Here is a 22,450-nt window from a genome sequence, read left to right on the forward strand (position 1 = left end):
AACAATTGGTGTTAGTTGAGTAGATCTGTTCATTAACAGTCCTATTAATTCTCTGGGTCTTTCCTCATCTTTAAAATGGGGGGATAATCTCTGAGATCCCTGATAGCTCTAATGGTTTGTGAGTATATGATTTTTTATTCTTAGTCAACATTTCGCAATTAAATCATTTCAATTTTATTTTCCCCAATCCATGGTCTTTATAACCACGTATTAATTTTCATTACTTTTTTCTGTTCCTTCTGAACTCTCCATATTCTTTCCAAATCAATAATTTTGTAAAATATTTGCAATGTTTCTATTACAGAGATGTGTCCTTATGTAAATTTTCATTTTCAGCAGACAAAGAAAAGTAAGGGAACAAACTTTTGAGAGGAAATTTAGTATATAATTGTTTTCTGTCTATTCTCCTTAATAGGGTTGTGTGTGTTGTACATGCATGCATATAGAGTGAACTTTAGCAACTGCTCAAAGCAAGGAAGAATCCTTTAAATTCAACAAATACTGAATACATACAAGCCACTTTGCTGAAAAATGCAAAAAAATGGAACTTGACCCAGTGGAGGAAAATTTCTGTTTACATTTTAACAGGTGTATACCATTTGCTTTTGCATTAACTAAGGACATTACCATATGAAATTATTCAGTTTGACAGCTTAAAGGAAAAATTTTTAAATGCAAGTCTTTAATCTTTTATAGATAATCTTAGGAGTTAGAATATTTCAGGTAATTAAACTGAAAGCAACTCATTTATTAAGTGGCTATCAAGGAAGATGGGAGAAGTTGGAAAATATTTTTCTGAGCTTTAAAATAGCAATAACCTCATGTGTATAACACACATCTCTTAGTCCCCCGACTGCTCCCAAATGGATGAAAGTAGTTAGAGATCTGGCCTAGTATTGCACATGTGTTTGGCTAGCCAGCCATCTCAATTTCAAAGAAAGATCAGACCCAGTGAATTTAAAATTAAATCAGAATATTTTCACTCCAGCCCACTTAAACACATGTATATAAACCTATTCCCTAATGCAATTAATAGCCTCACCATTCCCCTGATCATAGTCATGATAAGTCAAAAAGCAAAAAATCTGAAGATGACTTTGAACCCTTCCTCTCTCATAACTTCCATCCAATCAGTCACCATGAAGTTTCTATTTTATTTCCAAAATGTCTCTCTAATGTGTCTCCATTCTTTCTGGCATTATTGTCACTCAGAATCTTATATTTCTTTTGAAAATCTCTATTAGAGTAGACATAAAACTGTTTTCTCTGTATCTACTTTATTTTCCTCCCCTTCCATTTGACCTTTTACAGTGGTACCAAAATCATAATTAAAAACAAAAAAATCATGCCACTCACATGCCAGCAACGATTAGGATAAAGACCACATACTGTCTTTAGCATGATAGGCTAGCATACATGGTATTTTATAAAACAGCTTAATCTTACCTTTTTCAGTGTCTACGTCTACCTCTCTCCTAAAATGTATTCTGTGTTATCGGATTTACAGAAGTACTTTCCATCCATTGACTGCCTTGACCATTTATGTATTAGAAGGCTTTCACCTTCTCTTCCATTTTGATGTTATACTAATAATGACCCATATCTCTGCTCAAATGTCAATTTTTCACTCCAAGCATCTAAACCTTTCATCTACTAGGTGCCAGCACATGATAGCCACAGAAAATATCAAGAAGCATTAGAAACATTTTATGTAATTATGGGTTAAGTACCATAGACCTGAGAAGGAATTTTGAAGGCAGAAGTTTAGAACAAATTTAAAGAAAAAGTATATAACATTATCTATCTATCTATCTATGTTTGGATATTAAACTGGAGAATCACACAACCAGTATAAGAAATTAATGAATCAGTCAGGATTTACCTATTACAGTTATTTATAACACCTAGCATATATTTAGATGATAGAGTTTGTGTTTTAATGGAAACCTGCTGCTTATTGTATAATTGAAAAAGGCCTTCAATTCTCAAATCCTCTGACCAACCACTGAGACAGAACTAAAGAAAAGGGAGCCAGCTGAGCTCTATTCCAGAACTTCAAAAGATAATTGTAGAAAAATTGATTTATAAAAGATTCTTTTGTGTTTTACAAAGTGGATACCTGATGGGACATCCAAGAGCCATTTTCCTTTGTGGAAATAATATGTAAAACAAATATTTCTTTAAAAGTGCTTCCTAAATGCCTACCAAGTTCAGTGTTAGAGAGAAACAACCAGCCAAATATGTATCAATAAGACTGAGGACTAAATATTCTTTGTATGATATACAGGTTTTTATCCTCGGAAATTTAGGATTCTCTCATTCTTTGCTAAACAGTCATTGCTTGAAGAACTAAAATATTGCATCTATGCTTCTATTCAGAAATTTCAGTTGTATTGACTCCATAACGGAGTGGTTCCAAGACTAATGAAAATGAAGATTTACATCTTCCCCCCATGATATATATTCAAATACACATACATACATATTGTTGAGCAATATATAGGAATCAGTAGGTCCCAAGTAATAACATCTGCCCTAGCAAAACCAGCATAAGTCAGCAATCAGCATTTTGATGAGAAAGAATGGGCATCCTTGATGAGGATTGTGGTTAATAGTACAAGAACGCTCTTCTATGAACTAGAACGAATGCATGTCACTGTTACAAGGCGGTAAGAGAATGGTGATGCATAGGAAAATACAATTCATGTAACTTACGGTCTACAGTTAACAGCAGTTCTCTAACATTCTTTCATCAATGCCAAAGAAGCTACTATATCAACACTAAGTCAGTAATACGGGGGTATGGAATTTTTTCTTTTGGACTATGGAAAACATTCAAACATTTACTGAGGCAATGACTGCATAAATGTGATAAAAGAGAGAACTACTAAACATACATTTTGGATAAACTGTACAAGGCATGGGATTGTAAAACACAGTAACCATGTGGTGGAAGATGGACTGTGGCTAACAGTACAAATATTTGAGCGTTCTCTTCATGAACTATAGCAAATGCAGAATAGTAAAACATGGTGTTAAAGATAGTGGGTGTATGGAAAAAAATATACCAAATATATGCTATGGACCATAGTGGTAACAGTCTGATGATGTTCTTTCATAATCTGTAACAAATGTTCTACAACTCTGTAAGGTATTGGTGGAGGGGTGATGTATGGGAATTCTTCACATTATGCATGATTGTTTTGTAAGCTCACAACTTCTTTAATAACAATATAACTTAAAGAAAAGAAGGGGCATCCAAAACAATGCAATTTGAGAGAATCTGGGAATCCCTGCCTCAAATGTATCTCAATGATTCTTAACATTCAACTTAGCTGTTTGATCCTTAACCATTAATTTTTTTTTAATTTCAAGAGGAGTAACATATAAAGCTCCTAATAGTTGACTATGAACCAATTCAATAGACCGAGTGACAAACTCCACCCGACAATCTGGACTCCGTCTAAAAGTTTGTGCAGGAAAGACATAAGAATGCAGGACAAGATAGTACTGAAAACAAATTCCAGGAATACTTATCCTAGAATTTACCCTAACTGTGGCTTTGCTGTTCTATAAAAGATTACTAAGAATCATCTTTGAAAATTTCAGAGAGGACAATCTCACAGTGAGGCCAAGAAAGCTTCTTATCTACTTTAGAAAATCTGTTAAGTCAACAGATTCTGTTTAGCAGAAGTCATTGTTTTTCAATGATGGAGAAGCCTATTGACATGGTGTATTTGACGTAGTTAGAAATTTTCTATAAATTACTAAGTCTCTGGATGTTATCAGGATGAATTATTTTATATTCAGAGTTTCACTCACAGACAAAATCATTTCTAATATACACTTAGCAATTCATATCTCAAACACTGTACCTACAAACCCTGCAGGAGGATATGGATAAAAGCCAGGAATAAAAATGTATTTCAAGGAGTGGAATGATAAGAGGCCATCTTGAGAATTGGTTAGATTGCATGAAGTATATTAGGGCTTTGAGTAAAATGGAATTGTGAGCGTGAATCTGGTGAATACTGGTGTTGGACCACTGAATCTCCATATCAGAGTGAAACAGTAGAGTGATTATCATTTGTTTACATAAAGGCTATATATTTTTATGTGTTAATTTCATACTCTTCCACAAAGCTAAATTATTTTATTGTTTGAGTTATTTTATCATTGCCTTTTTAGGCATTTCCACTTACACTACCATGTCATCTACAAAGATCCCACTTCTTATTTTCATAAGAATCTCAAGAGTCAGAATCTGGGCTACAGGTTACCAGGGGGCAGGGTGGGGATAGGAAATGGGAAGTTAAAACTGAAAAATGTACAGGGTTCCCATTTGGAATGATGGAAATGTTTTGGTTATGGATGTTGTTAATGGTAGTACAATATTTTAAACATAATCAACAGTACTGAAATACATACCTGAATGTGATTAAAAGGAGAAACGTTAGGTTGTATATAGGGTCACAGAATAAAAATTAAAAAAAGCAAATCTATGGAACTATACTATACAGTGAACCCTAAGTTAAACCATAGACTAATTACTAGTACAATTATAAAAATGTTCTATCATCAACTGTAACAAATGCTGCACACCAACACAAAGTATTGGTGGAAGGGTATATCTTATGCATGATTGTTCTGTAAACCCACAACTTCTCTAGTAAAGAAGGGAAATGTTTAGTTGAAATTAAGTTTCATCTCTTTACTTACAAATAATTTGACATTCATGGTATGGAACACATGTGAATTTATTTGTCCTCATTTTTATCATGGCTTTGGGTCAGGATTTCTGGAGAAGTTCAGATTCAAGTAGATCCCAAGATCTCCAACACATTTCTTATTGACCATTAAATTTTGATGTGTAAGATGAAGCCAACAAAACTCATGAAATGTATATAGATCTTTGAAGTCTGATGACAGAAATTAGCAGTAAATTTTTTTTTGCTGAGAATTTAGCTCAAATATGACCTAAACACAGTATATTTAGTCTCTCTTCCAAATGATATCTATGCATTGAATTACTTTAACTAAATGACTACAAACATATTTGTATAAAGAAAGCAGAAAGAAGAGAGGAAGAAAGGAAGTCACTCAACTACGATTTGGCCCAAACCACTTTGAACAACAAAAATTATGCTGTTCACTTCAAATGACTTTACAGGTCATCCATAAAACATCTATTGAATACTTATTATGTTCAGGATACTGGCCAGAATGAATTAATATGTGGAGCACCTCTATTGTATTATATCCAAAACTCGTTTTATGCCTCCTGAATCAGAAAACTAGGGTGCCTGCATGTATCAGTGTAGGGTGGGAAAAGGTTGATATTAAAAGGGTACCCTGGCATTAGAGGAATGCATAAGAAAACTATTAAGATTTTCAAAATTTATGTAAAAGGGAATTTACTAGTATCTGAGTCAAACTGCTGAAACAAAATTACGGTATCTTTTCCACAAGGATTTATTTTCACTGCTGTCAAAGTGCACTGCAGAGGAGGGAGGGAGCTTAAGGCTCTCTTCCATGGAGTCATTCAGGGGTCCAGGATCCTTCCATCAAGTGACTCTGCCATACCTCAGGCCGCCAAGACTACCACTGGATTCTTTACAAAACTCTGGCAGAGGAATGAAAAGAAAGAATTCATGAAGGACTCAATGAGAAGATATTTAGGGCAAAGCTCTATAAATGTTGTTTGATACTTGCATCCACATTCGATTATCAGAACTCAGTTATTTGATGCTACCTACTGCCCTGAGGCTAGGCTATATGTCAGGAGCAAAATAATATGGGTTAAGTGAACACAAAGCAGTCTCTAGCATATAGGTAAAAAAGGACATTACGAAGGAAATGTGAGAATGCCACGGAAAGGAAAATAAAATGTAAAATTCTTCCCCCAATAAAGTCATTCTCTGAAAATTGATGTTAGGTCTTAATATTACTTTGCATTTTATCAGCTCCCATGAGGGATGGTTCTACATTTTATAAATAAAGCCTATTTAAATTTGTGCTGAAGACCTCAAGAAATTATTGTAAGAAATTACATCCAATCAAGTTTTCTAGACATTACAGGAAACAAAATGCTGGAAGTTTATACATTATTTTATACCTTTTAAAAGTTAATTCTCTAGCTAGGCATGTGTCTGGAATGTTAGATTATGCTTTTTGTTTGTTTGTTTTAAGGTCAGTTCTGTGTGGACATCATGATGAAAACTCTGGGAAAAGAAACAGCAGTAAGAAGTTTTTGTACTCCATACACATAAATACTTCTTGTTGTGACAGTTTGTCTCTCTAGCTTTAGGAATGCAAAGAAAATGCACAATGTGTGTGCATACAGAAGCAATTTGAAGATAAGAAAAAATATATCACCCATTATAAACTTATTAAAAGTAATTAGGGACAGAAATAAAGAATATCTGATGGATGGAGCCCCTGGCTTTCTGAAATTATTACAATTAGTGAATGACCTTTGTATAGCAAGCAAGAATCCTCCCTCCCCACCCCCCATAGAAATGCACATTTACTTAATTTTAAACTGCAGATACCATCAAAAGTACCTGATGGAGTCTACATCAAAGTTCTTTTTCCTTTATTAGTAGCTATATCATTAACATATGTTATGTAAATGTAGTGCTTGACCAGACTTTATTAAATATTCATTAAGTGCATACAATAAATAAGGGCCAAATGCATCTTAAATGTCCACACAAAAGGAGTGGTGAGAGATTAAAAACAATTTTTAAAGCAAACTCATTTTTATAGGACTTATTCCTCTTTTTCATGCATATGTTTATTATTTAAATTTCCATTTTATTATTCAGATATTCCAATTTACTGTTGATTTTTAAGTTACATTTAAATCAACTGCTTCATGCTTTGCATAAATCAGTATTAAATCATCAAGTTTACCTATCTGAAAAATCTGACAATATTATATATCATTTGCCTTAGCATCTCAGTGGTATTTTGCCAGAGGCAGAGAATATCAGTTATGATAAGGGAAAATTATAAAAAGGAGCTATTTTCTATAACAAAGCTAAAATACTGTATAAAATCACACCACTTCATTACTCCCCAACACCCCTCCCCTCCCAAAGAATTTGATATTTCTGGAAAGTACTAAACTAAAGCACCTTGGAGAATGATATAATTTAATAATACAGAAATAGAGATTGAAAATTAATCACTTTCCCTTTGGGACTTGATGGCCTGTCAGTGGATTCAGAAGGGTGAAATAGGTGCCTGGTCACTAGGATTTAGTCCCAGTCTTCTCTTATTTATCTGTTTTTGTGAGTTTGAGGATCTTGGAAAATTACATAAATTCCCTGTGGTTCAGTTCCCTCATTTACAAAATGAGAGGAGGGAGGAAAGACTTAATTTAAATTGCATCCCAGATTAGATAGTCTGCAATTCCTCTTTCTTCTTCATCTCCTCAATACCATCACCACCCTTATTCACTCTCCATTTACTTAGAATCTGGTTACTACTATCTCTCTTCTAATTCCATCCCCTACCATACTCATCCCGTTCCAGCCCTACTGGCCTCCTGGGAGTTTTTCCAATCCTCCAAGCATGCTCCTTCCCAAATGCTGTTCCTGGTGCTTTTCCTGGTGCTATTCCCACTTCCTGGAGTGCTCCTTGTCCTTCGGGTACCTGTTTGTCTTGCTCTATTACCTCTTTCATATTGTAACTCACATATGGTTTTCTTTGGGAGGCTTTCCCTCCCCACTGTATTTACAACTGGAACCCATTCCTCCTGGTTGGAACTCCAGTCTCTCCTTCCTGCTATTCATTTATTCATGTATTCAAAATCATTTATTATATTCCTGCTTTATGTGCTTGGGATTAGAAAATGGCACCATTTAGTTGGAGGAACAGTGCTAAATTAGGGAGCTGACTGGAGAGGCAACCTTTGCTATTATCCATTTTCCTTAGACTTCCCTTCTATGTGAATGTTCCCTACACTACCCTTTCTCTTGCTCTCCCCCTCAGACCACCACTAACAGAGAGAAATTGTGCTTTCTGGACTTCAAAAATCTATTCATCTTCACTGACTGATTTTCAGGGAAGATTGATGGGACACAAAAAGAAGCAATGGATATTAAAAACTCAATATTACAAGTCATTACTTATTTGCTCTATGTTGACAGTTTATTTTAGACTCGATAAAACAAATAAGAAAAATAGTACATTTCACCAATCCTTTCTCAAGCATTTTATCATTTAGGATAAACCTCATCTCCTTAGGTAAATGAAATACTGCTGATACCCTGCCTGCCTATACCAATGTAGGTAAATACATCTCTCTCTTTAGTTCCATCCTTAGAACATGAGAGATAATGGAGGCAATTACTAGAGTATCATGTAAATGGGTATGGTGACCACAGACAATTCTGGACTACTTAGATTATGCATAATCTGTCATAGAAGTTATCGTAGGAATTAATAACTAGTTTATTAAAGTTTATATTATTATTTGGCAGAATAAGAATTCATTCTGCTTTGGTACTCTGATCATATAGTGAAAGCATCTGACAGCATTTCAGAGACTCGTGTCAGTAACTGATTGACAATAACATATACCTTGGGGCTGAGATTTTTCCTTCCTAGGTTTAAAAGAAAATTCCCAAAGCCTAAATTACCAGTGATTTAAATGTTATTACTATATTTGCTAAGCATTTTCCCTTATTTGGTGAAATCCTACCCTATTTCTAATTTTATTTTAATACTTTTTATAGGCCAAGTCATAGGCTAATCAGCCACCTACCTAACCAGGAAGGCACTGGACATGCTGAACAACTTCTCTCTCTCCTTCCTGCCTGAAATTTTCCATTTAGGGCCTTGTGTCTTGAATGCTTCGGGGTTCCTGGACTTCCTTCTTAAAACATTAGCTTTTACCAGCTTTCACAGTTCTTCATGATGCAATAGATACCCCAGCAAGGGAGAAAAGCTCTGAAATGGAGTCTGGAATGACTCAGAAAAACACAATTTACCTTTAATCATTGAAAGTCTAGAGGAGGGCATGTTCACCTTCACACAGTATGTTGTCTTGGGGCTTCAGTCATTCAAGTGAGAGATTTTCTAACTTATAACCCAATTCTTTTCGTTATCATTGTATAATGTTGGTTAGTTTTATCTTCTACTAGATATAAAGCTAGAAGACATGTACAAATCTTAATCCATTTTCCTGTAGGCATGAGCACATTTGTAAGTAGGGATTTGAAGATTACTATTAAGGTGTGGATTAATTTGTGACTAGGATCTTTGAAGATCCTATTTAGATGACGTCAAACTGAATTAGGCTCAGCCTCAATCCATGTGACAGGAGTCCTTACAAGGCAGAGGAAATCCAGATGCAATCAGTCAGAGAAAGCCACAAGAGGAGGCAAAGGAGACAGATCACCATGTGAAAGAGGAAGAGATGCAAGCCAAGGAACCATGAGGATGACAGGAAGCAAGCACCAGAATGTCACCGAATCTGGAAAGGAAGTCTGTTGAGTCCTTGAGTTTGGACTTCTAGCTCCTAAAACAGTAAGGCAATGAACTTCTGTTCTTTAAGCCAACCCATTGTGTGGTATTTCTCATAGGAGCCCTGGCAAACTAAGGCAGGGACTTTGGCCCTATTTTCTTATGAATCCATTAATTCAAACAGGTAATAAGGTAGTGGCTGACTTTCCACTGATATATATAAATGCATAAAATTTCTGAGGCCAATAATCTCAAGAGACAGATGCTTGGGCTGTGAACATATACCCAGTTGTCACATGGTTACATGGTTAAGGAAAAAAGATCACAAACATTAAGGTATTTCCAGGATTTGAATCTTGCCTCTGTTACTTATATGTTGCATACCTTTGGGAGAGTTAATAAATAATTTGTTCTGTTTCTGAGTTGCTTCTTCTGTAAAATGGGTTAATAATGATATCTAATATTGGCCTGATAGGAAAAGTGAGACAATGCATGTCAAGAACTTTAAGTACTGGTTGGACAGTTGTGAGCTCTCAATGAGCATTATTTATTGTGGCAGTTTGAGATCATGAACTCCCAAAGGAAAGATTATGTTTATAAACTGACCTGTTCCTCAGGATGTGATACTCTTTGTTTGTATTAAATTCAAAGGTTTTACGTTCACTCAATGAAATCAATTTAGGGCCTTTGATTTGACCATATCAATAGGGCCTGGCTCAGGGTTGAGTCCCCAGCACCTGATGGGCTGATATAAATGGACAGTCACTCAAGAGAACACACAGAAAGAGAGAGAGTTCCATAGACATGAAAGAGGACAGAACTTGGTAATTTTGTTCCTGTCCTGTGATAGAAAGGAAAAGGCTCAAAGAGCTAAAGCACTGGGAAGAAAGACAAGCCCTATGCTACCCTACAGCTGAAATCAGAAGGAGCTGCCTTAAGAGAAAGAAGGAAGGAGAGACTAGGCAGAGATCACCTGCCATCTTGCTTCAACACGTGGCAACAGACTTTGATAAGAAAGCAGCCTTGAGATGGACTCTTCAAGGCCTTGTAACTGTAAGCTTCTACCTCCAAATAGATACTCTTTATAAAAGCCAACAGAGGTGGCAGACTTGGCCCAGTGGTTAGGGCATCCGTCTACCACATGGGAGGTCCACAGTTCAAACCCGGGGCCTCCTTGACCCATGTGGAGCTGGCCCATGCACAGTGCTAATGCACGCAAGGAGTGCCATGCCACGCAGGGTGTCCCCATGTAGGGAACCTCATGCGCAAGGAGTGTGACCCATAAGGAGAGCCGCCCAGCATGAAAGAAAGTGCAGCCTGCCCAAGAATGGTGCCACACACACGGAGAGCTGACACAACAAGATGATGCAACAAAAAGAACAAAAAGAAACACAGATTCCCGTACCGCTGACAACAACAGAAGCTGACAAAGAAGAAGACGCAGCAAATAGACACAGAGAACAGACAACCGGGGTGGGGGTGGGGAAGGAGAGAGAAATAAAGAAATCTTTTTTAAAAAAAAGCCAACAGATTTCTAGTACTTTGCATCAACACCTCTTTGGCTGACTAATACATTAGTTAAGGTTTGTTTTTAAACTCTTTTATGTAGAGTCACTCAAATATTTTCTCCTTTCTCCTCTTACATTGTGATCTCAAGTTCAAACTAGGTAGAATATGTTATTTTTTAACCACAACTGGCATATGTTCATATGATGCTATCACATCTGTTTAAAATATAAACACATCAATCAATGGGTGTTTTGATTTCATGAGTACACCTTGTTTGATCATTCTTGTATTATCATGGGAATGCCAGTTGTTCATTTTTTGTTGTTGAATATTAATGCAACAATGAGAAGAGATTATAACAAATGTACCAGTTTCTAAAATTGGCCCAAACATATGCTACACTGAATTGAGAATTTATTTGAATTTGGAATATATACTCTGCTTACTTGGTTATGGTAGTTGTTTATTTGCTTGTTTTTGTTAATAAATAAATTGTTGCACTACTGGTATGGCACTCTAGCTGTCTTGAATGAAAGCTAAGTGAAGAGATAACTGGCAAAACAGCATTGACATGTATAATGAGAGTGAATCCTGGCTTGTGAAATCCCAAAGACAGCCTGTACGTCCCTTTTACAAACAAAGATATAATAGGAACTATCTGGAAGTTGTCCAGGGTTTGGGATAGAAAGATCACTGAGTGACAGTATCAAGGGTACTACGTTTTAGTAATGGCTGAAGCTACCTCATTAAATTAATTCAGAAAGATCGCAATTGAAACTCTAGTTTCAATTTCCTTAAATCAAGCCACAGGGGCTGTAATAGATTCTATTTTATTCTTCTGTACTTTTATTCAACACATAGGTACACTGCTACATTTTTGGGACACAGAGTTGAAATACATAAGCCTTGTATTGAAGGGTCTCACAGTAGAGTGAAGGATAAAAATTAAATAACTAATTACATCACTGTATTCTTAATGTTATGATAGTTCACAGGTTCTTTTTATTTTCCTTCTTTATTTTCTTTTAAATGTTACATTCAAAAAATATGAGGTTCCCATATACCCCCATTCCCCTCACCCCACTCCTCCCACATCAACAACGTCTTCCATCATCGTGGCACATTCACTGCACCTGGTGAATACATTTTGGAGCACTGCTGCACCACATGGATAGTGGTCCACCCAGTGGGTCATGGCAGGACACACAACATCCAGCATCTGTCCCTGCAGCATCACCCAGGACAACTCCAAGTCCTGAAAATGCCCCCACATCATATCTATTCTTCCCTCTCCCTACCCTCAGCAGCTATCGTGGCCACTTTCTTCACATCAATACTATAATTTCTTCTATTACTAATCACAATAGTTCCCCAGCAGAACACCAGTAAGTCCACTCTAATCCATACTTTATTCCTCCATCCTGTGGACCCGGGGATGGTTATGTCCACTCCACCTCTACATCAATAGAGGGCTTAGATTCCACATGGATGATGGATGCAATTCTCCTGCTTGCAGTTGTAGGCACTCTTGGCTCCCTGGTGTGGTGGTTGACCTTTTCACCTCCCTGTCAGCTGGCCAGGGTAAAATCAATAAGCCAGAGGTAGGAGCTGCAAGTCTGCTGAGGCCCAGGGCCTGGCTGTCACATGGACAGTTCAGAGCTTCAGGTCTCCTGAGTATACACCAACCCCAAAGCCAACCATAGGTCTAGTAAAAGTAACAGAGGAGGTATGTTCTTATTTGCACAAAGCAAAGGGGAATGGAATCTAAACTCAGAGATTAGCCAATGACTCTCTGATAAAGTGGTGGCTCACATGTTATTCTTGAGGAATGAGCATGTGTTAATAATGCAAACAGAGCAATAACTAGAAAAGACCTTCAGGCAAAGGAATCAACATGCTCAGAAGTCCCAAATCAGCCGGCATCTTACTACAGTAAGAAATTTCTGTTAGTTCAGTGCAGATGGAGCCCAGGGTAGGTATAAAGAACCCAGGGTCAGAGGGCAGCTGAAGAGAGAAGTTGAGATTGCATCACCAAGGATATGTGTTTTAGTTTGCTAAAGGCTGCTGGAAGCAATGCACCAGAAATGTGTTGGTTTTATAACGGTAATTCATCAGATTAAAAGCTTATAGTTCTGAGGCCATGAAAGTGTTCAAATGTAGGCACCATCAAGAGATGCTGTCTCACCAAGTTGCCGCTGTTTGTGATCAAGCACATGGCATTGCACAATGCCGTTCCCCTCTTCTCTTTCTGCTCCAGACCTGTGGACCTGTGGCTTTTCTCTTTCCAGTACTTGTCAGCTTCTGAAGACCACTCTCCATCTCTGCTGCATTTTCCCCATGCCTGATATCTTCAGTTGTCCATTTATAAAGGACTCCAGGAAGAAGAGTCCTCGGTTACACAATCTAATCAAGGGTCCCACCTACAATAGGTTTACATGCTTGGAATGGATTAGCACTAAGAACATGATCTTTTCTTGGATCCACAAAAAGTTCAAAGTGCTACAAAATGATAAACATTTTTAGTTTTCTCCTGAAATCTAGGAGAAACCTGAATAGGAAATCTCTAAGGAAAATTTTTTTTGGGAAGGGACATAATCAGATTTACATTTTGAAAAATAAATTCACTGGCAGAAATGACAGCCACAGATATGAAGGGGCATTAGTGAGGGCAGGCATACCTGTGAGAAAACTGCTGTGAGAAAACTAGGTGGGAAATGATGAAGGATCCAGAAGTAGAGGTGGACAGGAAGGAATGCAACTGACAATATAACAGGAATAGAATTTGAAGAAATTGGAGACTAAGTGAATGTAGGAGATGAGGAAGAGTTATTTTGCTGGCTCGATGTGGTGGTGTCCTTTGCTGAGGGAACACAGAAATGGGAAGAGGCAGGAAAAAGTGGTGAATTTCCAGATAGGACATGTTTAAAGTGCCTATGGGTTTATAAATGGAAAATATCTTTCGAGATATTTGACATATGATTCTAGAAATGATCTCTCAAGTAACTATTTAAAATAACATTTTTAATCAATTTTTAAAAATCCACCATTAATCCAATGAAGAAAAACATTTCAGTGTTAACTATGTGCTAAGAATCAACCCAAATCTGAATATATGAACTAAGAAATATTATTTGGATATTTTCTATTTGCATCTCTCTTGCTTTGAATGAGTTCAGTAATTCAGAAAGGATATGTCATGTAGTATAATAATGGTCTTAGAAGACAAGAAGTAAGAAATTCTAGAAGAAACACGCAGCTTTTAATATTGAACATCTTCAGGATACCCCTCAATCACCTCTTTCCAGTTGAAACTGCTATTATTTTAAGTTAGAGCTTCCTTTAGACTCTGGTTTCCAATCCCATTCTATGTGTGGCTTTTTGAGTGATTACAAGCCTGCTCATATCCCTCATGATATAGAGATGGATAGGGGGCACCCAGGGTTCTACTAAAGATTTACAGGCCTAGAATTGCCAGATAATAGCCTCTGGAGCAACAGACTATCTTCTCTTATGATTGACCTTAAACTATTTCTCCTCTTTTTTGCTCTCACAGACTTTCTTTCAAAAATGGTTAACAAATAACAATCAGGTAATTTTTTCTTCCTTATAATGTCAAACTTTAATTAATGCATTAACTTTCATTACATATGTAATTACAACTTTATGTAGTACAATTTATATATGTGAAGGTCTGAATCTAAATCATGACAAAAATGGATAATCTGAGAAATTTAATTAGGATTATATAAAGAATAAATAGTTGTTTTTAGGAATCATTTAAATAAGCAGATTTGTTCCTATTATAACATCTATGGTTATTTACATGAGGAAATTCTTATTTGAAAACGGATAATATTTTCTAACTCTAACTCCCTAAATGCTTCATGAGATTTAACATAGAACTTCCCACATAGGATTCTCTGATTCATATGGCATACAGGATTAATTCCAGATAGGAATCATTTTGAAATTCTCTAGTCTGATGCTCAAAAATTCTTCCAAATCTGATGTCAGCACGATTTGGAATATAAAACTGTGAGCTCTGGCCTTGCTGGTCTTCTTGCAGCCTGCTCCCAGCTAGAATTTTGAGGATGCTCCCACCACATCTCTAGCTGTGTGTTTCCTTCTCTAAATTCTCAGCATTTAGTTCTATTTCCTTCTTTCCTGAGAACTTGCCTGATCCTTCCAGTTCTCGGTGACTTGTAATTTCCTTCAACACTTATCCTCCTGTATTAGTCAGCCGAAGGGTGGCTGATGCAATATACCAGTTATCTGTTGGCTTTTATAAAGGACATTTATTTGGAGCCGAAGCTTACAGTTACCAGGACATAACTCATAAGTCATTTCCCTCACCAAAGTCTGTTGTCACATGTTGGAGCAAGATGGCTACTGACATCTGGAAGGGTTCAGCCTTTCTTCTCCCTTTTAAGGCTCCATAGGCCCAGCTTCTTCCGATCTCAGCTGTAGGCTGGTATAAAGCTCATCTCTTTCCCCAGGGCTCATTTCATTCCAAGCTCAGCTGCTCAGTTCTTTTCACAAGGTCAGCTGGGTTAGATTATCAGACTTATCTCTCTTCCAGGGGCCTCTGCCGTGCCTAATAAGCTGTCTCTCTTCCTCTGTGTTCTTCTCTGTGTATTTACTTCTGGGGGGCCCAGGATCAAAACTAAAACTCTCTCCTCTGCAGTGTCATTTTCTCTGTGAGTCCCCGCCCACCAAAGGGGCAGGGACTCAATGTCATATTGATCTACAGGCCAAATCAAAGCCCTAATCATAATTTAATCAAGTAAAGGTGAAACCTCTGAATTTAATAGTCTAATATGCCCAGAAGAGACCAGTTTACAAACACAACCCAATATCTATTTTTGGAATTCATAAACAATACCAAACGGCCACATCTCCATATCCCCACCACTTTTTTCATGTATGTAGATCTTGGGTCCCTTAGCAGTCTATGAAGGAGTGTCCAAGAGTGAGCAATAGTTAACACTCGAATCTTGCCTATTGGTGAAAAGCATGCTGCATGTTCTCTCAAGTCAACCTCTCAGGAGTACTTTCAGGTGGCTATTATTATTTTCTGGTGATAAAAGACCCAGAGTGGTTCAAATAACTTACTAGAGCCTCCTCAGCTTTTAATAGGGAATGGATTTGAATCCAGTACTGCCTGGAGAATACTCCTCTTGAGACCTGCAGTCACACTGTACAGTGGGAAGAGGCTTTAGAGTCAGGGTGTTAGGTTTTAAACTCCAAGGCCACTTCTCAGGAGCTCTGTGGATTAATTTACTGAATACTTTCTATGTCCTCCACTGAGAGTTCTACAGACTTATTAAAGATAGGGTTGTAGCAAAAGCCCTAGGCCATGGTACTGACAATATCCTCAGTTTATAAACAAGGAAACTGAAGACCAGGGAGTTGTTACAACTTAACCAAAGTCACACAGTAAGAGTCATAACCAGACTCTGAAACTGGGCAGTTTGAGACTTACTTAATCATTATGCTGTAGAGCCTTTATAGAAACTGCCTTCTTTTTAAGCATAGTTTTCTCATCTGTAAAATGAGGATCAGGTTGTTCTATGGATTAAATGGCATGGCAGGAAAACAGTAAATATAATGACGCACACATAGTAGGAATTAATTAACTGTTACCATCATTATTTTACAGTGCTGTCTGGGAGGCTGGGGGCAGGGATTAGGTTTTTTCATCTCATCATAAAGTGTCTCAGTCACTCATAAAGTGTGGTTCTGGGGATACAGTTATTATTTCAGAATACTTGTTGACTTTATTATTTAATACAGTAGTTGTTTTGAAAGATGGTAAGGGGATAAAAGATAATGGCTTTACCAAATATCGACATATATTGGAATAATATCAATTTACTTTAGATTTTAGGCAGAGGAAACAAACAGAACCTTGTTTTATGCTAAAATATTAAAAAAGAGCCCCTTGTGGGGGCAATTCCCTCACTTGATCTTACAGATAGTATCAATACAATCTACCTTAGAATCTGAGTACTTGCTTTAAACACATTTGTCTGTTACAGAAAACCAAATATATCTGGGTTCTGTTCTGTTGGTTTCATCATTATTCCCTTTTACCACACTCTGATAATTAAAGGTGCCCACAGTAGATTTCCTGGCAGGCATTGGCCATTATGGATTTTTTATTTGTGCTTAGAGGGGAAAGACTGTGGAGTAAGTACTTTGTGAAAGTTAGCTTTACTTTATCCCCACCCTTAAATTCCAGCCAGGCCCATTAAAAATGTATGTTTGTGATTACAGGAATGACAAGGCTAGAGTGAGTTCATAAATATCACCTTTATTGGAAAAAATTTGGAGGGCCTGAAAGTAGACAGGTTAATGGGGACACTAAACTGGAAATTTAGAGAATTTCAGTATGAAAACCAAAGTCACCCCATGAGGCAATTTATAAATATGTAATTAATAAGATCAGGAAGATTACTAAATCTCAGAAAGAAGACTCATCTGTAAATCCAGAGAGATAAATTGGATGATGCCAAGTAACATGTTTCAGGGTTTGTTTGTTTGTTTGCTTGTTTTTTAAAAGAGGCATAATAATAAAAGTGGTCTGTACAGAAAATTAGTAGATGCCAGGGTTCATTCAGCATTAACTAAGGGAGAAAGCAATGATATCTGGCAGATGAATATTTTAATCATCTCTGGATGAAATTTCCACAGGCCTTTCCAATTCCTTATGCTCTTTCCTTCAGGTACTAAAACCTGCTGGCTTTTCTGTCATGTTGTTTGCTTTGTATCTCAATAGGAGTAAAGTTTCTGGAATAGAAGAAATGAATTTTCAGGACATAAGAAAAAGAATATCTTTCAGTGTAAATTAACCAGTCTGGATTTTAATGTTTTTAAAAATTTTGATTAGGATGCATTAGCTTCCTTGTTTGTATTATATTTTACTCCATGGTGCAGTCATACAAGTTTGTTTCTGAATCTGCAAAGCCAAGGTGATTCTGAGTCTGTTCAAATGGCCCCATAGTGACTTTTGTGGCTTTTAGTCTGCTCATCTTTTTCAGCTATACCAGGGTTTGTCAAGCCTAGCTTCACCTAGGTTTCTGTTAAGTGCATCAGTTCATGGGTACCCCTCCAGCTCTGTGGCATCAGCTGGGGCTAATGCAACTTGATTAAACATACTCTTCAGCAGATTCTGATGCTGTATTTGCCATGTTTTCTGAAATAACATCATTGCATATTTTTGGAAGAAGAGTAGCCTGATAAATCTGGAATGGCTTCTCAATTATTTGTGCAAAACACCTCAAAAAATAAATAAACAAAAAGTAGAAATAGCCATATTGTTCTTACAGAGACAGACTGTGCAAGAAGCATAACTCTCTGTCCTCCCCATAGGGCTTCATGTAGAGCCATGTCCTCTGAAAGTGATGGATATACAATTATAAAAACAATGATATGAAATCGCATAAGTACACAAAGATGGAAATTATGCTTGTGGATGCCTGACAACTCTCCATCAGTGACTGAATTAGAAGCAAATTAAATAGTACAGTTTCTCAACCTCAAGTATATCTGCCTCTAAATCAAAAGAGGATGCTCTTGATGTCTTTTAAGTTTTCCAGAGAAAGAAAAATTATTAAATAAAATGTATTCTTTCCCACCTACAATGGGAAGGATGCGTGTTACCTTCTTTTCTCTTTTTGTAGCCTATTTAGTAACTCCCTAAAGACAAAGACCAAAAAAAAAAAAAAAAAGCACACCATACTTTTTAGTGAAAATGATGTAATTTACAACATAGGACAAAGAGAAAATTCACAAGCCTCATGTCAAATAAATAGCATCATCCAGTACCAGAGGAGGTATTGTAGGGAAGGTTGCAAAGTTGTTTTGCACATGTTGTTGGTTTAAGAAGGAAGAATTTGGGTTCAAAGGAACATAAAATTTCACATCAAACTATGGGTCTAATAGGCAAGGATCTGAGTTTAGAGAAGTTAAATGAGCCAGGGCTAGACAGATGCCCTGTTGGCTGTAAGGTTCTGGGTTAGCAGAACAGTGTTGGCTGTAAGGTTCTGGGTTAGCAAAAGTCCCTCCAAAATTAGGATCCAATGAAGCTGAATTCTGGACAAGGGCCTTTAGCTATTCTCTGAATTTTATTGATTTCCATGTGTGGCGGGGGTGGGGGGGACAGGGGAGGTGGGGCGTGTAGAGCTTAGAGGTAGATGTTGTGTAGAGACAGAGGACAGAGTCCATCCTATCTGGTGATAGCAAGAATTAAATGAGGACATTAAAATAACATGTCTAAGCCTGCTCATAGCATCATAGTGGACACTCAAAAATGGGCTATTATTATTACATGTACAGAAGTCTAAGTATATGAGGTTTTTTGACATAGATACATTTAATGGTACAAATAACAGTTTACACTTTTATTTTGTGTCTTTATTTATTTTTTTAATGTTACATTCAAAACATATGAGATCCCCATATACCCCCCCCCCACCCCACTCCTCCACCCATAACAACAACCTTCTCCATCATCATGAGACATTCATTGCATTTGGTGAATACATCTCTGAGCACCGCTGCACCTCATGGTCAATGGTCCACACCAGTTCATGGCTGTCCACCCAGTGGACTCTCCCACAATCCACCCAGTGGGCCATGGGAGGTCATACAATGTCCAGAAACTGTCCCTGCAGCACCACCCAGGACAACTCCAAGTCCTGAAAACGCCCCCACATCTCATCTCTTCCTCCCACTCCCTACCCCCAGCAGCCACCATGGCCACTTTCTCCACACCAATGCCACATTTTCTTTGATTTCTAATCACAATAGTTCATGAATAGAATATCAGTAGGTCCACTCTAATCCATACTCTATTCCTCGATCCTGTGGACCCTAGAATGGCCATGTCCACTCCACATCTACATCAAGAGGGTGCTTAGATTCCACATGGATGCTGGATGCAATTCTCCTGCTTTCAGCTGTAGACACTCTTGGCACCTTGGTGTGGTGGCTGACCTTCTTCAACTCCATGTTAGATGAGTGGGGTAAGTCCAATAAATCAGAGTGTAGGAGTTGCAAGTCGGTTGAGCCTTAGGGCCTGGCTATCACATGGTCAGTCCAGAGATTCAGGTCCCCTGGGTATACACTAAACCCCAGCACCAACTACAGATCCAGTAAAAGTAACAGGAGGCTTGTGGATAAAGATCACATCTGAGTCCAGCTCCATCACACAGAAACACAAACTCCAAAGTAGGGCCAACTGACATGGCACTGAACTCCATCTGCCATGACCATAGAACAGTGGGTCTCTGCAGCCCTCAGAAGAACCAATACCTGGAGTTGCATCTACTTTTATCTGCCTCTGGGACTCTGCTGAGGTGTGCATAAGGGCAACCCCTCTGATAACCTCCCACTCTTTTTGGAGACTCATAGTCATATAAACTCGTTTGTGCTTTCCATTTCCCCCTTTTATTCAGGTCAAAAAGCATTTTTAACTCCTGGTATTATACGTAGACTGAGATATTCTGCTGGTCCGAGTTGACACTTTTTATTCAAGGTCATTTTCTAATTTCATCATTAGCTGGTACTTGGTAGTAATCCCTCGGCACCAGGGAGGCTCATCCCCGGGAGTCATGTCCCACACTGGGGGGAAGGCAACACACTTACATGCCGAGTTTGGCTTTGAGACTGGCCATATTTGAGCAACATGGAGGCTCTCAGGAGGTAACTCTTAGGCACCCTGCAGCTGTACTCCTTGTTCTTATTTCAGGTGCACAGGCTCACAAGCATAGTCATTAGTATCAAGGGCTCATTGTTGGACCTTCCTTCTTTTTTGGTCTTTGCCATTGCACTTGGGCAATTGTTGCTGTTCCTTTAGGGACTGTGATAGAGCTCCCCTGGCTAGGAACTCAGCACTCCCTCAGTTGTTGTTTTTAATTATAACCACTATGAAAATATCCAAACATTTTTATGTACCCTGGATATATGCCCTGTAGAACTCCCTGCCAACCATGTGTCCCCTGTCAATAACATCCCACACCAGTATTCCTCCCCTGCCATTGTTGAACCTCTCTGTGATCCAAAACTTCTTAAAAAATGAAATGTTACTGATAAAGACAAAGTCCAGGCTATTAAAGGATGACTTGAGTTCACTGCAAAGCTAAGTCTTCACCATATAACACAATAATACCATGGCACACTGAATCTGAAAACCAACAAAAGTAATATTCCTCCCAAGACTACAGACACTGTCATCAAAGCTAATAAACATTTATTATAAAAGATTATTGGGGTAGCTTCCTGGAGCTGTTTTCTATTAGGGAAATATGTATTTACTAGAGCCGTGGTTTAAAGGCAACTACAATCACCCATCATATTTTAAGCTGAGTAATGACCAATAGGGGACAATGTAAGTGGTGGCAGTTATGAAACAAGGTGTTGGCATTTGACAGCCATTTTATTAGACCTTGAACATAATGAAGAAATAAGTCATCAAGGTGGTAAAGAATTTGGGGTTTTGAAATCCTAGGTTTGGGAACAAAAGTCCATGGAGATTAAGAAGATGGATTCTAGACACTGAGTGCATCTGAATTGCTCTGGGCTTCAGTGAGGACCTTGGCAATCATGGGTCCCATAGGCCTGACTAGAGGATCGGCTGGGACAATAGCATTTGATTGTACAAAGCTGTTATAATCTTTGAATCACCTTCAGCAAACAAAGTAAAATCCCTGTTTCATCAATCCTGCCCTCTGATACTTGGAGTGCCCAAAATAAAATTTAATTATTTTCATAGAACTTTGCTTTTCTATGACCTGAATTCTGGAAAGAAAAAAAAAAAACAACAAAATGCCTTGTTGTAGTACTTATAAAGTTTAGATAAGTCTAACCATGGGTCACATATTAATAACTGTGGGAGCCAGCAGAGTCTATTTCTAGATACAGTACATTGCATTAGCCTATTTAGTAAGTCAGGGAAATGCTTGTTCATATTTGTTGTATCTAGTTTGTCTGTTTTTTGTTTGTTTTTCATTTTTTTCCATCTTGCTTCCTCTTGTGTCCTAATATATTGTTCTAATCAGCAGGCCTATTGTCTGCCCTCTTTGATGCCACAATCTCACTTATTGTTTGAGTTAAATCACAGTGGACTCTAGCCCCTGGCTTCCCCATTGTGAAGTACTATATATAAAATGAATTACTGCAAATAAGACAAGGACCAGCGCCATAAACCTGTCACCCTCACCTCCAGGATTTTCTTCCCAAACAGCCCCACACTCTTTCTTGATATTACCTGATACTGAAAAAGGGCAAGCTTCTATTAAAGTTAGGCATTTATGAATCTCATGTTTCAACACACTCTCAAAAATACAAAAGAATTGGAAGTATTAAGCATGGATCATTTTGAATTGGTTTTAATGGTGATCTGCAGAGTGTGTGTGTGCATTAAACTGGCATTCAATATTTAGTTAGCATAAAAAGCAGAAGGCGT

At 37.7% G+C, this 22,450-nt stretch overlaps 1 protein-coding gene across 1 annotated transcript in view; it reads right to left on the reverse strand.

Moving 5' to 3' along the window:
* Positions 1-22,450, reverse strand: part of RIT2 (Ras like without CAAX 2) — a 408,812-nt gene that overhangs the window by 331,068 nt on the left and 55,294 nt on the right. The gene's annotated exons all lie outside the window — the stretch shown is intronic.

Source organism: Dasypus novemcinctus, chromosome 16, assembly GCF_030445035.2.
Source record: "Dasypus novemcinctus isolate mDasNov1 chromosome 16, mDasNov1.1.hap2, whole genome shotgun sequence".
NCBI lineage: Eukaryota > Metazoa > Chordata > Mammalia > Cingulata > Dasypodidae > Dasypus > Dasypus novemcinctus.